This window comes from Ornithorhynchus anatinus, chromosome 14, assembly GCF_004115215.2.
Source record: "Ornithorhynchus anatinus isolate Pmale09 chromosome 14, mOrnAna1.pri.v4, whole genome shotgun sequence".
NCBI lineage: Eukaryota > Metazoa > Chordata > Mammalia > Monotremata > Ornithorhynchidae > Ornithorhynchus > Ornithorhynchus anatinus.
In genome coordinates this window covers 34,499,416-34,516,490 of record NC_041741.1, presented here as the reverse complement: position 1 = coordinate 34,516,490, position 17,075 = coordinate 34,499,416, and the positions used below count along the sequence as shown (strand labels likewise).

General features: G+C 43.5%; 1 protein-coding gene across 9 annotated transcripts in view; it reads left to right on the top strand.

The window, feature by feature from the left end:
• Positions 1-7,919: 7,919 nt before the first annotated feature.
• Positions 7,920-17,075, top strand: part of CEP83 (centrosomal protein 83) — a 59,450-nt gene continuing 50,294 nt past the window's right edge. For 6 of the 9 annotated variants that reach the window (XR_005660765.1, XR_003764465.2, XR_003764464.2 and 3 more), the window contains exons 1-2: positions 7,920-8,059; positions 16,245-16,477. The gene's annotated coding sequence lies outside the window, so the exon portion shown is untranslated. The remainder of the gene's footprint in view (positions 8,060-16,244; positions 16,478-17,075) is intronic. The other 3 variants (XR_003764467.2, XM_007670070.3, XR_005660766.1) reach the window with 3 other exon arrangements.

Genomic DNA, 17,075 nt, shown 5'->3' with positions numbered 1-17,075 from the left:
CATTTGCCCTCTGTGAGGCAGGAACTGTGTCCAACCTGATTATCTTGTATCTAACACTAGACTTAGTATAGTGCTTATCACATAAATGCTTAACAAGTATCATAATTATTAATAATGGATAATAATAATCCACCCCATTTCTTAATTTGTAGAACCCCAGTTTCTTTTTTATTTAAATACAGCCAGTGTAGTAGAAAGAGCATGGACCTGGGTTCTAATACTGGCTCTGCCCCATGCCTGCTGTGTGCCACAGGCAAATCACTTAATTTTTCTGTGCTTCAATTAACTCATCTCTAAAATGGGGATTAAATTCCTTAGACTGTGAGATATATGTGGTACAGGGACTGTGACTGATTTATCTTAGATTTACCCAAATATCTTAGATCTACCCTAATGTTTAGCAGTGTTTGGCAACATAGAATCGCTTAACATATTATTGTTGTTATTACCCAGCATTAAATGTCACTGTAGTATCTCAGGATTGGCTGAAAGCAGTTGGGGTCAGCCCAAACAGGTCAGGAATTTGACCCTAAGAGTTTGTTCTTCAGAATGCTTATATATGTGAAGCACTTGGCCTGTGCTCTGGGGTACATACAAGGTAATCAGCTCAGACAGAGTTCACAGTTTAAGTAGGAGGGAGAAGGGGTTTTGTACCCCCATTCTGCAGTTGCAGAAACTGAGGCACAGAAAAGTTAAATGACTTGCCAAGGCAACTGCCAGAGCTGGGATTAGAACCCAGGTCCTCTGACAACCAGCACAGGTTCTTTCCATTAGGCCACACTGCTTCCTGATCAGTACTGTTTCTCTTTAAATGGAAATGGCACCCGATACCCTTTTTGTCCAATATTTTCATTTTAAATTCCTAACCTCTGTCTTCTGCAGCTTCTGCTACCCCTTCTGCAATTTGAAAATGTTACCTGCTCTAACGTTTGTTGTATTGTACTCTCCCAAGCATTTTGTTTAGTGCTATGAATTCAGAAAGCACTCAGCGAATACTACTAATTGATTGCTTGTGCACATGGGAACCTGGGAAGGGAGCACAAGGGCTCCGAAGGGGGGTGGGGAGGGGCACCCCAGGTAATCTTCTAGGTTCACGTGAACATGGTGAACTTGGGTAAATTGTTTTTTGTGACATCAACATGTTATACTGCACAGCTGGTGGAACAAATGTGACATTACATGTCTCACTTTACCCAGTATTTTTGAGTCCTGTCACCTTAGTTGGGAAGCCAAACAACATTTCCCTTGTAAGGCAGCTGGTGGCAACTTGCCACATCGGTGAACAATACCCTGCTGAGAGACAAACTGAAGTCTCACTCTCTTGTCAGTTGCTCTAGAAAGCAAAAATGCATTCAAAGGAGAGAGATTTTGTTGGTTTCTCCTTTCATCTCTCACATCAACGAAGTGGGTTGATAAGCACTAGAGGGCAGTATTTACCTCCAAATCAGTATACCACGGGAATTCTCCAGTGTTATGAGATGTTTTTAAAAATAATATGTTAATGCAGTGGATCAGTGGTTTCAGGAAGATCTCTGCTGATGCAGCTGCTCCTGCGATGTATGTGCATGTGCTAACAATTGGAACAAATATACGTAGATAAGGAATGCAGGATCTACATAGATAAGGAGTGCAGGGTAAAGGGAGAAGGTGGAAGTCGTGAGACTAATGCATGACTCGACCAATCAAAAATCAATTAATCAACGATCGTTGAGACTGTGTGTAAATTAACCATGGGCCTAGACCACTGAATTAACCAATTTCTTATTGTGAAATGAGAATAAATTCAATCAGGCAGGATTTCCAAAGTTAGTGAGTGCACATGGGGTTTGAAGCAGCTGGCAAATAGAAGACAATAGATTATTTTTTTCCAAATGAATTTTACAGAGCATGTTAATCCTCACACATGTTCCTTTTCATCCTCTTTCCACACATTCCCACTCCCCTGACTAAAATTATCACAAGCTACAGTAGGTACTAAGCAACACCACCCCCTTCACTTTAATATTTATAGTGCAATTAATTATTTCATTATTCTCCAAGTCCCAATGGTTTTGATTTTGTAGCCAGGAGATGGAAGAGCGTCATTCTTTTAATTTCACTGACTTCAGAAAGTAGAGCATCAAATATGTTTTGTTTACTTTCTTTATTTTTCAGTAAGTCAGTGAAATTTTGGACCAATTTTAATTTGGCAAATTTGGCCTGAGCATCATTTTGTCGAGTACCCAGATGGGCTGAATCGAAGTCAGAAACAGACCTAATCATTGGGAAAATGAATTAATCTCATTTTACCCCAGGCATTTTTATTTTGGCCTCTAGTAGGAGTAATAGTAGTGATAGTAATGGCATTTATTAAGCATCCACAGGGTGCAGCGCACTGTACTAAGCTCTTGGGGAGGACAAAACAAGACAGAGACACATTCCCACCCACAAGGAGTTAGGACTCTAATGGGGGAGACAGACATAGAAGTATTTACAAACAGGAATCAAAATAAATAATTGAATAACTTCAAAATTATACCTAATCATTTAATCAGTGGCATTTACTGAGTACTTACTGTGTACAGAGCCCTATACTAAGCACCCTGGAGAGTACATTACAACAGAGTTGGTAGACACATTCCCTGCCCACCAGAAGCTTACATTCTAGAGGAGACAGACACTAAAATAAATTCTGGATATGGACATAAGTGCTGTGGGGCTGAGGGGGATGGTGAATATCAAGTGATGAAGGGTACAGACCCAAGTGTATAGGCAACTCAGAAGGGAGGGATGATGGGGGAAATGAGGGCTTAGTCAGGAAAGGCAACGTGGGGAGATGTGATTTGAGTAAGGCTTTGAAGGTGGGAGAATGGTGGTCTATCGGATATGAAGGGGAGGGAGTTCAAGGCCAGAAGGAGGATGTGGGTAAGAGGTCGGCGGTGAGATAGACACGATCGAGGTGCAGTGAGTAGGTCGGCGTGCCGAGGTGTGTAAGTACCTAAAAGCTAGAGAAGGCAGATGGCTTTATATGACTTGGGATTCTGAGAGTTGACTGGGGAAGGCATGTTAGAGGAGTGGGCTTTCAAAGGGGTTTGGATATGGGGAACTCTGATTTCTTGGATTTGGGGAGGAAGGTGTTCCAAGCTGGGGGATCAGCTAGAAAGAGGAGCAGAAGGCAAGAGAATGTAGAGCGAGGTACAGATAGAAGGGTGGCTGGGGAGTCGCCAGCCAGATGAATTGAACAGACATGAATATAAATAAAAATTACATTAATATAAAAAAAGTTACAGATTTACTTATGCCTACTAACTATGGTACTCTCAATCACATAGTACAGTGCTCTACACACAGTAGGGTCTGAGTAACTGTAAATCCTGCCATTGTCCTTCCTGCGTGCACACACACAAACTCTTAAAAGTTTCTGAGAAATGAACTGCTCATTTTTAAAGGGGTATTAAACTCTTTCAGACCCCAAAGATGTATCTACCTAACCCATCATAGAGGCCTGGAGTATGTAAGCAGTCTAAAAGAGTTACTGCTTTTGCCCAGTTCTTTTGTAGGCTTAACCTTTTTTTTCCTTAGTATCAGGCCATTCTTTTTTTTTATGGTATTTAAGCACTCACTATTTGTCATGTATTGTTCTAAGCACCGGTGTAGTTACAGTTAATCAGGTGGTACACAGTCTTGGTCCCACATGGGGCTCACAATCTAAGTAGCAGCATGGGTGTAGTGGATAGAGCACGGGCCTGGGAGTCAGAAGGTCATAGGTTCTAATCGCCACTCTGCCTCTTGCCTGCTGTGCAACCTTGGGTAACTTCACTTTCTGGGCCTTCTTTACCTCATCTGTAAAATGGGGATTGAGACTGTGAGCCCCATATGGGAGAGGGATTGTGTCTAACTTGATTTGCTTGTAACCACACCTCCATGTTTAGTACAGTGCTTGGCTCATAGTAAACACTTAACAAATACCATAATTATTAGTATTAAGTAGGAGGAAGAACATTAATAGAGTTATTTTTTCCTTAAGAGATGTAAATAATTCATCTAAAACTATACCCTCTGAGGCTAATGTAGAAAAGTTTACTATATGATTTATTTAGATCAGTTTCTAACTGCAACTTCGGAAAAGGCTGCGATGTGCCTAGAGGTTAAGGATTCTAGATTCTGAAGAGATGATTGTTTATGGTACATCTCCTCCCACCTGCCACATAAAGTGAAGTTTAATAACAAAAGAATTCATTTTTTTGTGTCTCATTTTACTGGCATAATTTAACAAGGCCGCCCATCCCGGCACCAGCTGTATGGAGGACGAGTTAATTCAAAGAGATGGGACATATTTAGGAGTTTAAAAAAGAAAACACTTGCTATATGGTAGTAGCATTGGGAAAATAAAATGCACAGCACGGGTAATAAAAAAATCCCTAAGGTCCCTAAATACCCCAGTTTATGGTGGCAAATTGGGGTTGGGGAAGGTGGCAGATTTCAGGAAAATAATACGTAACTAAAAACTTTTATATTAATAATAGGATATCCCCAAACATATTTATTGTAATCCTTGTTAGACAAATTATGTATGTGCATTGCACACTGTGACTAAGGTAGTGGGATTCCTGTGAGTCCCTTGTGGGACAGGAACTGTGTCTGACCTGATGAATAGTAGCCACCCCAGCACTTAGAACAGTGCTTGACACACAATAAGCACTTAATAAATGCCATAAAAAATGACTATGCGAGGGAACTCTTTTCAGGAGAGGAACAGTCAGAGCACTTAGTGTAGTGCCCGGCACATAGTAAGTGCTTAACAAATACCAGCATTATTATTATTATATGTGACAGGTTTTCTCTTAAATTCTGAAGAGGCTGTGGAGGTCATGGTTCCAGGGAGTTATGACTATAGGGGTGATGTTGTGGCTCAGTGGACAGTGTATGGGCTTGGAAGTCAGAGGTCATGGGTTCAAATCCCCTCTCAGCCGCTTGTCAGCTGTGTGACTTTGGGCAAATCACTTAACTTCTCTGGGCTTCAGTTCCCTCATCTGTAAAATGGGGATTAAGACTGTGAGCTGCACTTGGGACAACGTAATTACCTTGTATCTCCGCCAGTGCGTAGAAGTGTTTGGCACATAGTAAGCGCTTAACAAATACCATAATGACTTAATTCGCGAGCATAGAGTCAGAAAGATCTGGGTTCCAATCCTAACTCTGTCACTTGTCTGCTGTGTGACCTCAGGCAAATTACTTAAATTCTCTGTGCCTCTCCTGTAAAAGGGGCATTAAGACTGTGAGCCCCAAGTGGAGCATGGATTGTGTCCAAACTGATTACTCTGTATCTACTCTAGCACTTAGAACAGTCCCAGCACCAGACTACTTGTTTTGGTCCGTTTTATTTTGTTGTCTGTCCCCCGTTTAGACTGTGAGCCCATTGTTGGGCAGGGATGGTCTCCGCTGCCGAATTGTACATTCCAAGCGCTTAGTCCAGTGCTCTGCACATAGTAAGCGCTCAATAAATGGGAAGCAGCGTGGCTCAGTGGAAAGAGCCGGGCTTGGGAGTCAGAGGTCATGGGTTCGAATCCCGACTCCACCACTTATCAGCTGTGTGACTGTGGGCAAGTCACTTCTCTGGGCCTCAGTTCCCTCATCTATAAAATGGGGATGAAGACTGTGAACCTCGCATGGGACAATCTGATTACTCTGTAATAATAATGTTGGTATTTGTTAAGTGCTTACTACGTGCAAAGCACTGTTCTAAGCGCTGGCGGAGATACAGGGTAATCAGGTTGTCCCACGTGAGGCTCACAGTCGTCATCCCCATTTTCCAGATGAGGTAACTGAGGCACAGAGAAGTGATGTGACTTGCCCACAGTCACACAGCTGACAAGTGGCAGAGCTGAGATTCGAACCCATGACCTCTGACTCCCAAGCCCGGGCTCTTTCCACTGAGCCACGCCCCAGGGCTTAGAACAGTGCTCTGCACATAGTAAATGCTTAACAAATACCAACATTATTATTATTATTATTATTTTATTATTAAATACGATTGAATGAATGGCACGTAGTAAGCGCTTAATAAATAACATGGAAACAAAAGCCTGACCTACCACGAGGAATATTCGGCCCTCAACCATCTTCAAATCCCTCCTCGTCGCCCCGCCCCTCCTGATCAAACCACACTCCCTTCTGCCCTCCTGATCAGGCCCCAGCCGCTTCTGATCAGGCCACACTCACAGTGGAAAGAGCAGGGGCTTGGGAGTCAGAGATCATGGGTTCGAATTCCGACTCTGTCACTTGTCAGCTGTGTGCCTGTGGGCAAGTCACTTCACTTCTCTGTGCCTCAGTTCCCTCATCTGTAAAATGAAGATTAAGACGGCCTCGCGTGGAACAATCTGATTACCCTGTGTTTACCCCAGCGCTTAGAACAGCGCTCTGTGCATAGTAAGTGCTTAACAAATGCCAACATTGAAGAAGCAGCGTGGCTCAGTGGAAAGAGCCCAGGCTTGGGAGTTAGAGGTCACGGGTTCGAATTCCGGCTCTGCCACTTGTCAGCTGTGTGACTGTGGGCAAATCACTTCACTTCTCTGTGCCTCAGTTCCCTCATCTGTAAAATGGGGATTAACTGTGAGCCTCACGTGGGACAACCTGATGACCCTGTCTCTCCCCCAGCCCTTAGAACAGTGCTCTGCACATAGTAAGCGTTTAATAAATACCAACATTATTATTATTATGCTTAGGCCCCGCCCCTCCAGAATAGACCAGGCCCGTTGATTATTGCTATTGTTCATTCATTCAATAGTATTCATTGAGCGCTTACTTTGTGCAGAGCACTGTACTGAGCGCTTGGAGTGGACAAGTCGGCAACAGATACAGTCCCTGCCATTTGACGGGCTTACAGTCTAATCAGGGGAGACGGACAGACAAGAACAATGGCAATAGAGTCGAGGGGAAGAACATCTCATAAAAACAGTGGCAACTAAATAGAATCAGGGTGATGTACATCTCATTAACAAAATAAATAGGGTAATGAAAATATATACAGTTGAGCAGACGAGTACAGTGCTGAGGTGATGGGAAGGGAGAGGGGGAGGAGCAGAGGTAAAGGGGGGAGAAGAGGGTTTAGCTGTGGAGAGGTGAAGTGGGGGTAGAGGGAGCAGAGGGAAAAGGGGAGCTCAGTCTGGGAAGGCCTCTTGGAGGAGGTGAGTTTTAAGTAGGCATTTGAAGAGGGGAAGAGGATTAGATTGAGGTGAGGAGGGAGGGCATTCCAGGACCGTGGGAGGACGTGGCCAGGGGTCGATGGCGGGATAGGTGAGAACAGGGGACGGTGAGGAGCTGGGCGGCAGAGGAGCAGAGCGTGCGGGGTGGGCAGTAGAAAGAGAGAAGGGAGGAGAGGTAGGAAGGGGCAAGGTGATGGCGAGCCTGGAAGCCTAGAGTGAGAAGTTTTTGTTTGGTGCGGAGGTCGATAGGCAACCACTGGAGGTGTTTGCGAAGGGGAGTGACAGGCCCCAAGCGTTTCTGCAGGAAGATGAGCCGGGCAGCAGAGTGAAGAACAGACTGGAGCGGGGAGAGAGAGGAGGAAGGGAGATCTGAGAGATGGCTGACACAGGAGTCTAGCCGGGATATAACAAGAGCTTTCCAAGCGCTTAATCCAGTGCTCTGCACAGAGTAAGGGCTCAATAAATACTATGGCGTGAATGATTCAGCCTGGGCCTCTCTGCGTAGGCCGCGGGCAGGCGGGGTCAGGCGCGCCCCCGGCAGCCGGCGCGTCCCCGAGGCTGGCCCGCTTTCCCGTGATGCCCCGCGGCGGCGGGAGCCATGGCGCTTCAGGGGAGGCGGCGGGGAAGGGGGAGGAGCAGCCGCCGCTCCGCCTGAAGGACCGGACTGCGGCCGGGGGACGCGGAGCCCAACGGGTCCGGGGCGTCCGGGGGGTCCGGGAGGACCGGGGGGCGACGACGGCCACCGTGAGGAGCCGCCCCTCCGCCTGGGGGACCGGCGGGGGCGGAGCCGAGGGAGGACGGGCCGCGGCGGAAGGGCGGCGGCGCCATTTTTAAACTGACAAGAGCCCGTCGAGGCCGCCTCCGAGGCCTGGCAGGTAAACGCCGCGCGTCTCCGTTGCCGTCGGGTTGGGGGACTGTCCCCTATTCCTTGTAATAATAATAATGTCGCTATTTGTTAAGAAATTGTTATTTTTGAGAAGCGGCTTGGCTCAGTGGAGAGACCACGGGCTTAGGAGTCAGGGGGCATGAGTTCGAATCCCGGCTCTGCCGCACGTCTCCGTTGCCGTCGGGCTGGGGGACTTTCCCCCATCCCTTGTAATAACAATAATGTTGTTATTTGTTAAGAAATTGTTCTTTTTTGAGAAGGAGCGTGGCTCAGTGGAGAGACCACGGGCTTGGGAGTCAGAGGGCATGGGTTCGAATCCCGGCCCTGCCGCGCGTCCCCGTTGCCGTCGGGCTGGGGGGCTTTCCCCTATTCCTTGTAATAATAATAATGTCGGTGTTTGTTAAGAAATTGTTCTTTTTGAGAAGCAGCGTGAGCCAGTGGAGAGAGCACGGGCTTGGGAGTCAGGGGGCATGAGTTCGAATCCCGGCTCTGCCGCGCGTCTCCGTTGCCGTCGGGCTGGGGGACTTTCCCCCATCCCTTGTAATAATATTAATGTCGGTATTTGTTAAGAAGCAGCTTGGCTCAGTGGAAAGAGCACGGGCTTTGGACTCAGAGGTCATGGGTTCGAATCCCAGCTCGGCCACTTGTCAGCTGTGTGACTTTGGGCAAGTCACTTCTTCTCGGTGCCTCAGTTCCCTCATCTGTAAAATGGGGATGAAGACTGGGAGCCCCACGTGGGACAACCTGATTCCCCTGTGGCTCCCCCAGCGCTTAGAACAGTGCTCGGCGCATAGTAAGCGCTTAACAAATACCAACATTATTATCATTATTATTAAGAAACTGTGCTATTTGAGAAGCAGCGTGGCTCAGTGGAAAGAGCACGGGCTTGGGAGTCAGAGGGCATGAGTTCGAATCCCGGCTCTGCCATTTAGCCATGTGACTGTGGGCAAGTCACTTCTCTGGGCCTCGGTTCCCTCATCTGTAAAATGGGGATGAAGACTGTGAGCCCCACGTGGGATAACCTGATCCCCCTGTGTCTGCCCCAGCGCTTAGAACAGTGCTCTGCACATAGTGCTTAACTAATACCAACATTATTATTCTGTTTATTGCCATTGTTCTTGTCTGTCTCCCCCGATTAGACTGTGAGCTCATCAAAGGGCAGGGACTGTCTCTATCTGTTACCGATTTGTCCATTCCGAGCGCTTAGTAGAGTGCTCTGCACATAGTAAGAGCTCAATAAATACGACTGAATGAATGAATGGACAATTGGGCAACAGATAGAGACCATCAAAGGGCGGGGACTGTCTCTATCTGTTACCAATTGGTCCATTCCAAGCGCTTAGTACAGTGCTCTGCACATAGTAAGCGCTCAATAAATACTACTGAATGAATGAAGCACTTACTACGTGCAGAGCGCTGGGGGAGAGACAGGGGAATGAGGTTGTCCCACGCGAGGCTCCCAGTCTTCATCCCCATTTGACAGATGAGGTAACTGAGGCACAGAGAAGTTAAGTGACTTGCACACGGTCACACAGCTGAGAAGGGGCAGAGTCGGAAGTAGAACCCACAACCTCCGACTCCCAAACCCGTGCTCTTTCCGTTAAGCCACAGTGCTTTGCATAGTAAGCAGCATAAGTATAGTAAGCGTTCCACAAATACCATAATAATAATGAAAATTATCATGCTCAATAATGACCATTATTATTGATGATAATATCAAGTATAAATTGTGTGCACATATAAAATTATAAATATGCACATATAAATTAAATTATGCATATTTATGATTATTATTTGCCCCACTTATTCATTCAGTTTCCAGCAGACACAGCAACCAAGGCCCGGTTGTAAATGTGTCGCCCAAAGTCTTGCAGTGACCTGGTGTTGGACTTGGGAGACTTGAGCCAGTTGAGGGGCACATGCTGAATCTCATTCACGTCGGAATGCCTGCAAAACGAGTCAACTGGATGGGTGCAATGGCGACGATTTTCCCTTTAAAATGTACTTGCTTCTGAGTCCCTGGGAAGGACACACGTGTGCTTTCGGATACTGAATTCCCCACCCCCTTGAGCGCCTTTTTGAAGGTGCATCTCCTTCACAGGGCCTTTCCTGACTAAGCCTTCTTTTCAACTCCGGTCTGCGTCGCCCTGAGTTGCTCCCTCTAAGAATATAATCAGAGTAATGGTATTTGTTAAGCGCTTACTATGTGCCAGGCACTGTACTCAACGCTGGGAGGATTACAAGCAAATAAAGGTTGGACACATTTTATCCATCCGTACTCCCAGTCCCTCAGCACTTATCTGTAATTTCTTTATGTGAAAGTGTGTCACCCACTAGACTGTAAGCTCGCTATAGGTAGGGAATGGGTCTGTTAAATTGTTATATTATGAGAAATAGCCCGGTTTAGTGGAAGGAACACGGATTTGGGATTTAGAGGACGTGGGTTCTAATCCCAGCTCTGCCCCTTGTCTTCTGTGTGACCTTGGGCAAGTCACAACTTCTCTTTGCCTCAGTTACCTCATCTGTTAAATGGGATTAGGACTGTGAGCCCCATGTGGGACAACCTCATTACCTTATATCTACCCCAGTGCTTAGAACGGTGCTTGGCACATAGTAAGTGCTTAAATATCGCAATTATTATTAGTATTATTGTTATATGGTACTCTCCCAAGCTTAGTATAGTGCTCTGCACATAGTAAGCACTCGAGAAATATGATGGGCTGACTGTGACTGACCATGGAAAAGCATTTTGCTTTTCCCAAATCAGCGATGACGTTATCATCTGCAGTTTGGATTTTTACATCGGAAATTGGCCCAAATTTACCATAAATCAGCTTATAGATTAGTCAGAAAAAGTGTGACAAAAAAAATCAGTAGCTAGTAATAAACCCAAGTTCTCAGTTACTTTGAAAAATGGTACGGTTGATTTTGTTTGAAATGGGAAAAGCTACACTGATTTTTCGAGTCAACTTTATGGTTGGTTAAGTGTTTCGAATCATGAAAAAATGTTTGCTTTTAGCAGTAAAAATATACCGTGTGGGTAAACTTAATTTTTAGTTATTTCAGAATGCATAAAAGTTTTTGAGACTCTTCTAGGCAAATGTTCTCTTTGGTATTTAAAAGAAAGCTCTAATTGCCAAGTTTTTTTTTTATACCTGATCAAACTAATTGCAGTGACACCTTTTAAAAAAAGTTAGGTTCAATTTGGAACTTTCCTGTGTTCAGATGGTTAGAAAAGAATAGGTTAGGAAGAAGTTCCTTTTGTTTTTTGTTCTTAAATTTTTTGATTTACAGGGTGGAGAGGTTTATTATAATCATGAAACTCCACCACTTAGCAACTAGGGGTTTTAGATTGTATAATCCTTGTTGCCAAGCAACACAGCAGTACCTATAAACAAGTTACTAGGGTAGCTGTAGAGTGAAATACAGCTACTCAGCAGTTCAGTTCAAAATACCCGAGTACAGTGAGTGATACTCCATATGATTATACTATGTGCATGTATTCTTTATAAATTTGTTGCAGTGTTCATTTTAATGTCTAATGCATAAGTGGTTATATTTGACACGATACTAGTGTTTTGAGATGTACTTGCTTCAGGTTAGATACTGGGTGAAATGTCAAGAAGAAGTTTAATCATTTTTAATTATTTAATTGTTTTAATTATTTTTTCTTTCAAAAAATCTGATTTCTTTTAGGATAGTGCAAGCAAATGATAGGATACATTTATTGTAAGGAATATGTCATATTGGCACACTTCCTTTGGAGGCCAAATATCCCATTGAAGCCAGTCTCCAGAAATATTCCTATTAAATTTTCCAGGTGAAAGAGTAAATGGCAGTGGACAATTCAGTAAATCCAAATTGCAGTTTTTCTATGGTTAATTGGGAACGGGATAGCATTAAATGAAATCCAAAGAAACCAATATTCTCACTAGGTCATTTGATTCTTTTTATTCAACAAGCCTCTTGAACTGCCAACAGTAAAAGTCACTGATTTCTTCTCATCTCCTTTTATGTCACTTCTTCTGTGGAGGTGTTAAATGTCCAAAACAGGAGCAGCAGAAAGGAAGATGAGGAGCAAAGGGTTTAGTTCATGCTTAAACCAAATTTTCAGCCCCTGGGTAATTCAGAATTGACACTATAGGTTGAAATTCTCATCATGTTTCCCCTTCTACATTGTAAACGTCTTGAGGCTAGCAATCCTGTCTTCTATCTATTCCCCCAAGCATTTAGTTTTGTGTTGTGCACACAGAAGTCACTCAATAAACATGAATAATTGCATTCTTTTCCATTTCAACTAATTAAATCTCTGTGGTTTTTCCTTAAGACACTTAGAAGATTTAGTGACAGATTTAATGTGAGAATAGAGAGTGAATACATAACACATGCATCAGAGGTTGCAAGCCTAAGAAGCAGGGAGAATGGTAGTGTTGTCAACTGTGATGGGAAAGTCAGGTGAGGAAATGAAGAACCCTCCCTTGACCCCATGGCTCCCTCCACTCATCTTCCCAACTCCTTTCTACTGTTCTTGTCCAAACTCCTTGAGCACCTCTTATACACCCACTGCCTCTACTTCCTCTCCAGTTCTTTCCTTGATTCCCTTCAGTCTGGTTTCCACCCCCTTCACTCCACTCTGAAGTCACCAGTGACCTCCTTGAAGGAGTATGGTGTAGTAGATAGAGCATGGGCCTGGGAATCAGAGGCACCTGGGTTTGAATCCCAACTCTGCCACTTGTCAGCTGTGTGACTGTGGGCAAGTCATTTAACTTCTCTGTGCCTCAGTTACCTCATCTGTAAAATGGGGATTAAGACTGTGAACCTCATGTGGGACAACCTGATTACCCTGTATCTCCCCCAGTGCTTAGAACAGTGCTCTGCACATAGTAAGCGCTTAACAAATACCAACATTATTATTCTAATCCCAGCTCTGCCACTTGTTTGCTGTGTGACCTTGGACAAGTCATTTTAATTTCTTTATGCCTGTCACCTCATCTGTAAAATAGGGATTAAGGCTCTGAGCCCCATGTGGGACAGGGACTGAGTCCAACCTGATTTGCTTGTATCCACCCCCAGGCTTAGTACAGTGCCTGGCACATAGCTTAAAAAAATACCATAATTATTATTACTGTTGTTATTGCCAAATCCGATGGCCTCTATTCCATCCTTATCCTCCTCGACTTCACTGGCACTGTCTTCTCCTTCTCCTCCTATCTCTCTGGACACACAGTCTCATTCTGTTTTTCAGGTTTCTCCTCTGCCTCCCACCTCCTAACTGCAGGACTCCCTCAAGGCTCAGTTTTGGTTCCCCTTTTATTCTCCATCTACACTCACTTCCTTGGAGACCTCTACTTGGATGAGTACCAAATCTATTTCTCCAGTCCTGATCTCTCTCCCTCTCTGCAGTCTCACATTTCCTCCGTGCCTTCAGGACATCTCTGTCTCAAACTAAACAGAACTCTTCATCTCCCTACCCAAAACCTTTCCTCCACTTGTTTTTCTATCACTCTAGACAATACCTCTTTCCTCCCTACTGCACAAGTCCATAATCTTGGCATTATCATTCATTCATTCAGTCATATTTGAGCGCTTACTGTGTGCAGAGCACTGAACTAAGTGCTTGGAAAAGTACAATACAGCGATAACAGTGACATTCCCTGCCCACAATGATCTTAAAATCTAGAGGTTTGAGGATAACTCAACCCTCAATTTACCCTCAACTCAATTTACAGTTATCTCATTTTACCTACTCCCTCTCCCTTCTGCATCACCTGCACACTTGGAGCTGTACGCTTTAAGCATTTGATAGTCACCACACCCTCACAGCACTTATGAGCACATCCATAATTTATTTTAATGTCTGTCTCCCCCTCTAGACCGTAAAGGTCTTGTGGCACTCAGTAAATACCACTGATTGATCAGTGGAGAGCAGAGATTCTTTGATAGTGACCAAAGTCATTTTGAAGGTAGTGATGACGAGGTTTTAAATCCTTTAAGTATCACAGACCTTTCATTCTTATAGATCCCAGCTAGGTTGTTCATGTAAATGATTCCATTGGAGTAAGAAATTTTTTAAAAAATATGGCTCATGCTTTTGAGTTGTATGTTGCGAAAACACATTTCCCTCCCCCAAATTCCCTTAACTAATGTATTCACAAATAGTTGCTATAGAGATGAAAATTTGAAATACAGAATGAGAAGCAGCAGCAGGTGGACTTCTGAAAGAAAAAAAAATCTCTTGAGTAGATATCTTTATATTTGTGTATTTAAAAAATGGCATTTTAGAGATTGCTTTTCATTTAAGCTCCTGTGAAACCATGTGGGCTAGAGGAAATGTGAGTCAGGGCCTTAATTCTAATCTCGGTTCTCCCACTTGCCTACTGTGTAACCTTGGGAAAGTCACTTAATTTCTCAGTGCCTCATCTGTAAAATGGGGATTCAGTACCTGGTTTCCCCCCAACATAGATTATAAAATTCACTGTGTCCAACCAGATTATTCTGTATAAACCCTAGTGCTTAATACAGGACATCATACTTTATTATTATTGAAGGTGTTAAATCATGGAATTATAGAGCTAGAAGGAGTATTTAAAGAAGTCATCTGGTCCAGCTCCCTGCCCTCCAGGCCTGTAAAAATGACTAACTCAGACTAACTCACCTAGGACAGATGGTAAGATATATTTTTCTTAAAAAATCTAAGGATAGATGCCATAAATTTTGATGGTAGCCAATTAAGTGTTTTATCAGCCAAAAGTTAAATTCTTCCCTTTTATCAGAAGTCAGGGCAGGGAGTTGGTGGTAGAGCACAGTGACCGAGGTGTAAGGATTAAGGCCATCCTGAGCAGGCAGAAAGGACAGACTGAAGCGGTCAGAGGGACAGAGGTACAGAGGTTCAGGTAGCATGAACTAGTAGAAAGAAAACGAGCCTGGGAGTCAGGAAACTCAGGTTCTTCCAGCTCTGCCACTAGCCGGCTAGCTGATCTTGAGCAAATCTCAATTTCTCCCTGCCTCAGATTCCTCAGCTGTAAAATGGGGATAAAATACCTGCTCTTCTTACCTTTTAGATGGGGAGCCTAGTGTGAGACAGATACTGATCTGTCTGTGTCTGATCTGATTGCCTTGTATCTTATCCAGTATCTAGCACTGAGCTTGACATAGAAGCACAAAATATAATAATTATTATTATTATTACTAGAGAGTTTAAAGGTGAAGTGTGTTGGGCTAACAGATGGAGCTCGAGCAGGTGGCCCACACCCTTCCTCCCCCTTGGTTTTGTGCCTGCACTTCCTCTTTTTTATATGCCATCTAAAGAGCCTGTGTGCACAGGGGATATGCACACTTCACCAGCAGTGTGATTTCCACTCTCCCACCCCCCAAAAACAGATGGTTATCCTAAGCTCCTACAGGCAGATTTAAGTTGTTTTCATGTCAGTTTGTTTTTAAAAATAGTAAATGAGATAGCTTAATTTAAGATTCTATAGCTTCTTAAAACGTTCTTAAGACCAGAGATCAGAACACAATTACAGTGTGATTTTGTCATTCAAGACAATAATTAGGTGATGATATGTACTGTGAATTTGAAAAGATTAAATCATGCTGCAAGAGTAAAGGAATAAAATGACCTTAAAGGACTTAAGAATAGCTTTTTTTTCAGGCTCCATTAAAATATAATTTGACAGGAAACTAATGTGAGTCCAATTTAGTTTAAAAGTCTTTTTATAAAATGGACTGACAATGCATTTGTTGTCAGTGATAGCACATTTCTGAAAGGACAGGACAGCTTCCTGGTTGATTTGGGTTGGCTAATATTCAATTCCTACAATAAATAGAAAGAATATGAGTAGTATTAACTAGGGAGATTGGTATTGATAATGTCCAGCCTTGCTAGAAGAAAACAAATGAGGCTAAACAAAATCATTAGTTCCATCCTTAATTTGAACCTATAAACATAATTTTCGCAAAGGACTAACAGCCTCTCTCTTTTTATGAAATGAAAAATGTAAGGTACTTATACATACTAAATTAAGTTTCTGCTCAGAAAGAAAATAAACTTAACTTCATATATGTGTTGTGAAAATTTCAAACAATGTGTCCACTTTTAAATGAGAAGCATTTTAGTGATAGTATAAATGATGTATTTGTAAATAATTCATTGCCAGTTTTTTCTTAATTTTCAGTCACTCACCTGGAAAATTTAAGATGTCTTCAATTATTTTTGAAGAAACGATTGGAGTTCATAATAAGTAGGTGCCTGCCAATTCATAATGCACCAGACTGGCATCCTTAGAAGTTGGGAGGACCCAGAATGCGGAGTTCAGAGAACCACGGAACTGCTGATTTGCCATGAAGAGACTGAAAGGATGAATTCGGCCTAGCTCCTTTTTAGTCTCTTTTTCTTCTCCTCTTCGAAGTATGAAATGCCAGGGGAAACCCTAGTCCCCCTTCTATTTTGGAGTAATGGAGGGGCATGTGGGGCCACTTGTTCCGCCAGGCCCATGGTAGTACTGGAGCCAAATGGGAGCTATGGGGGGATGTGCAAGCTTTGGGGAACTCAGAAGTCCCTTGTAGCATCAGGAAGCCAGTGCTACATTTCTTCATCACCTGTAGGGTTGAATGAGGCTTGTTGATGCTAGAGTTGGTATTTGGCAACCTCAAGATTTAACTTCAGGCTAAATAGTTGGAATTAGGCAAGGGTACAGCTCAAATCTCACTACTCTTCTTCTTGATTAGAGTTGCACAAGTCTCCAAATTGGAAGTCCAAAATCCCCTCAGCCATTGGTGGACTGGAGGCCTTTTGGGGTTTTAGTTTCATAGTCTTGTTTCTAATCCAAGTCTTCTTGGTGCTTTGTTAAAGCTGCATTTGTCTTCAAGATATGTTTGGGTGTTTTTTTTAGTAGGTAAGAGAGAAAGAGGTAGCTTTTTTTTTCTGAATTGGAAAGGAGTAGCATCTTTTATGATATTCACCATCATCAGTAATTAAATTCCTTTTGTTATGCAGAGCGAGTCCA